Below are 4,745 nucleotides of genomic sequence, written 5' to 3' on the forward strand. Positions count from 1 at the left end.
TACATGGTGATTAGTTTGTTCATGGCAACGAGAGAGTGGTTAAGGTGATTGGGAGGAGTGATTGGTGGTGGACATGTTGGTTTAGTTTGATTTTCTGAATGCTGGCTTGTTTCTCATCAGTAGTCCTTCTAGTTGGAGCTAGATCTCATCTCTGTATGATTGTTCAGTTTATCATTGAAGTATTTGTTCACTTAGTCCTTCTCATTGGAGCTACATCTCATCTCTGTATGATTGTTCAGTTTATCATTGAAGTATTTGTTCACTGACTATGGTTGCATCGTTTTTTACTCGTAGTAATTTTTAACGGCAGAACTAAACAGAACACACCAGGCCCTCTCTTAGTTTCTTTTTCTTAAGTCTCTCGGCTCCCTAAGTTTTATGTTTAAGTTTATCCTTATTCCTCTGTCCTTTTTATTCTTCTCGAGTAATCAGTATTCTTTCTTCAGTTTTGTGTTCATGTTCATAATAAATTTCTATTCAGTGTTCTTTCTTCATCATAGTAGGGGAAAAAAGAATTGATTATCTCAGTTTTTCACTTGTTCAGCATCATTGCTTTCAGAAAGTTCAGTAATTTCAAATTTAGTTGCCAGAAGGGGCAGGCTGGCCAGTCTGTGGACATTGACCCATAGTGTTGTTGTCATGGATTTTGGAGTGGACGTGAAGGCTGCTTCAGGTGGTATCTTTTCGTCGGCGTGTGGCTGCTGACGACATGGTCGTGGGCTCGTTGCTATATGCACCTTGATCCGAAGATAGCGAGCGCCAGACACAACTCTATGATGCAAAGCTGCGGGAGTGAGATTTTGAAAAGAAAATGTTTGTAACGCAAGGTAACTTATTATTGTAGTGACCAGACTCTGTAATGAATATGTTACTCTGTAATTCAGATTCTATGATGCAAGTCTGGATTGTTTTCTTTAAAAGATTTCATTTGAGAGTAAGTAAATGGCATATGCATTGTAGCTAATTCTAAAATGCAGCGCAGGCCATTGGGTGAAGGATATGTTTCAAGGCAGGTAGTGTACTCTTATTCCCAAATCAACATTTGTTCCTGGAACATAGTAACAATTTAATTAGTTTCATGAAAGGCGATTTTTCCTGTACACAACAGTAGAGTGCTGTGCAACAATTGAACAATATGTGCTCCCTCCGTCCCAAAAATTCAAGAATTTTGGGACGGAGGGAGTATTAGGTACAATCATTTTAATTTGTTTGGCAAGCGTAGCTGGTATGTCGGTTTGCTGGGTGTCATCATCAGCAAGGAGCTCTCCCCTGGCTCACTACACGGGGGTACCTTGTCTTCAAGCTCACTTTCCGGCGGCAGCTCCATGGAGTACCGTCTGTGACTTTGGTGAGCACGAGGAGGACAGCGTGGGGCTTTTGCTTCGGCGTGCACTGTCTGCCCCTCTGTGGCGCTGCTGACATTGGTGGCGGCGGAGAGAAGAATGTGGTCCGCAAAAACCGAACCATGGAAATAAACCACCCATGTAGCAATCCCAGTCGGCACGGAGGCATGGGCTCAAGCAGTCAGACCGGGGAAACAATTCAAATGAGTAATTTCTAATTTGTGGCACAAGTTTACTTAAATTAGGTAAAGATGTGAAAGATCTTCTAAATGGGTTAATTTCTATCACAATCATGAAAGTTGGAGTAAAAATGGTATTAATTAATACCGCATAATGTGGTTATAGAAAACTGGACGACCGCTTGTTGAGTGTGGATGTCTAGGAAAGATGAAACCAGTGAAGTGTCTGACCCCACTTGGCAGGAATGTGCCGAACTGGTAGATATGTGATGTGTCACACGCGGGGAGCTCCATGAGTGCACGAAAATAAGAAAAATATCATAGAGGATGCATGAAATTTTCCCATGATGTTCAAAATCATGTTAGAGATCCTTAAATTCATACGAATTGAGTTATTTTGTGGGGATCTCATATGATCTCTACCAAACTATCCCTTGCTCAAGCGGTCATCTAAAAGGAGATAACTCATACGGATTGTGAAGTCGGAACCGAATTTCGCTCAACTAAAAAAAACGGACTTTTGTTTTAAAAAGTAAATTACAGATCCAAAGCAAAATCTCGTTTCACCTGGTTGAGCCCCACTTCATCAATTCGTCATAATTCCATAGAAGACCATTTAATCAATGTTATTTTGCTAATAATTCTTATCTAATAATATACGTAGTAGATAGTAGATGATGTTGCTGAATGCAGAAAATGCTTTCATTTCTCAAAAAAAAACTTGTGCCATGGGTTGACCATATCTTGAACTTTGTGTGGTGCCACATGCCAGTCATTTGCCTTCTAAATTTATATAGGTATATTTAATCTTTCTTACCAATACATCTGGAATAGCAATGCCCGTTTGAACATTCATGGATCTATCTAAATAGTGTACTTGCACAAGGTAGTTTAACTACATAATGTGAATAGTTGGTGTAAATTGAACCGATGTACTATCATGATCATGCTAATACGATTAAGTTGGATCATTAAGCATTTGTATGCATTTCATGTTGCTATTTCCCTATGAGTTTTTTAATAGAATGAATATTCAATAGTTTAATAAAATTGATGGTCATGCATTGATTTGTGTTTTCTTCCTATTAGGGTAAATGTTGCTAATTGTTACTTTTTTTTAATAAGAGTGGTAACAAAGTCGTTGATTAGAGTAAACTCGAATGGCAACAACAGAAACAATAGAGGTACTATACACAACCTTGGGGTTGTAGGCAGAAGCTTCAAATGTGGTAACGTCAGGTCTTTGCTGAACCTTCTCCAAAAGAGTAGCAACAGAATTGTTCACCTTCTGTGAAATGTGATTCAACGCTCTTATATGTTTCTACTGCATGCTCGTGTTGCCTCAATGGTCAGTGCGCATCTGTTGATCTGTGTACAAGTAACCAGATAAATTTGGTGCCATTCAACATTTGATCTGTTAATTTTTTTTGTCAATGCCATTTCTATATGGCATGTTCAATACCGAATCGCAATGTTTGCCATGCTATGAAAAGACCACCATTATTTTGCTCATCTGTTAATTTTGCACGTTTTTGTGCGTGTTATGAGATGTTGCTGTTACGAAAAACTCATGTGTTACATTTTGTCTCATTCAATGCATTCTGCTACCATCACATGCCCCTTACAAGGGTTCGGTTTTCTGTATATACCAGTTGTACTAACATCTTAGTCTGCTGACATGCGCTGCAAGTGCTAAGCTGATGGGTCAGGCAAGCCGGGTTTTTCGTCAGTCATCAGCGCCTTCAGTAGGATCATTTTCTGCTCTGCAGTTGGGTAACACTTTTGCATGGTATTGTAGTTTAGACTCCATGCTAAACTTTGACAAGAATCAAGGCACCAAACTGGAGGCTTTGGCACCTCAAAGAATGACGTTCAACACTTGGTCTGAAGATACCGTCGCAACTAGGATTCTATTCGTATGATGCAAAGCTGCTGAGTGGGGATTAGTCTCATAGGACTTGAAAACTCTTTGTGACTGCTACACATAGTTTCTGTACAATGCTGCTTAACGTTGAATGGTTCAGGGTCCGTTTGTGGTTATGTACAATAATGTTCCTATTACTGAAACATTTCATCTCTTAGAAATAGGATAAACATCATCAACATATTTGATCCTCTACTCTTCTTTCCTTTCTATGTGAATCTATTTTTGATACTCTTGGCAGCAGTTCTCTGTTTGTGTTCAAAACATATTTGTGAGGAATGGGCACTACCATGTAATTGTATGGCTCATTTGGGCCATTCGGGAGTATATAAGTATTTATCTTCAAAACGGCATACCTAATTAGTTTTGCTAAAAACAATTGAGCTACCTGTAGTCTGTCGTGGATCATCAGAAAACTACAGGCCTAACAACAGTGGTACGGTGGCTCTGTTATCAACATTGTGCTGTAAATACTTTGCATTTGTTTGGTCATGTTTCTCTCCATCGGAAGATAGTCATCAGTTGTCTTTATATGCATGTCTGCAGGCCAAGAGCTTTATCGTTAACCATTATCCACAGAAATGGCGGATCAGTACTTCAGTTCATTACGTGCAAGCCCTATCATTCTCTAGAAAACCGCACTGGCCGCCTATGCCAACATGGACCAATAAGATGGTGGTGTGGGTACCTTACTATTTAAGGTGCCTCCTTTCTGTGTATATAGTATAGATCTGCAACTTTTCTATGTTTCTACTTTCATAACGTTGCTCTCAAGATGGATTTCAGCTTGGTTGTTTAGGTGTAGTAATTTTCAGAACTTTCGTGTTGATCTGAATAGCTGATGCTTTCACTTTTTGTTCTTGATCTTGATCACACTGAGAAAAGGAAAATCACCTTATTTGACAAATTTAAGTGATGGAGAGAGATTCTTGAACTTCAACTTCAAAAACATCTTATATTAAGGTACAGAGGTAGTACATTCTTATCCAACTTCCACATGCTCGACGAGATTTCTTTTTACCTTCAGTTCATGGTATACATATGGGGTTTTGGATGTGGAGTTTGCAAAGCTTCGTTGAACGCAGAACCGTTTTTCTGTTAAATAGTGCTTAATCATAAAATTTACAATACCTTGTTTCAAAGGAAGTTTGCAAAATACTTTAGATCATAAGTTCATAACCACCTTGTGTAGTGGCGGAGTTTGAGCATAATCCAAGAGGAGGCCATTACCTAGAGGGGAGAAAATTAATAGGGAAGAAGGGGCCAATCTCTAATTTAAACACTAGTTAGGCCTAATAT

The sequence above is a fragment of the Triticum dicoccoides genome, chromosome 4A (assembly GCF_002162155.2).
Source record: "Triticum dicoccoides isolate Atlit2015 ecotype Zavitan chromosome 4A, WEW_v2.0, whole genome shotgun sequence".
NCBI classification, from domain to species: domain Eukaryota; kingdom Viridiplantae; phylum Streptophyta; class Magnoliopsida; order Poales; family Poaceae; genus Triticum; species Triticum dicoccoides.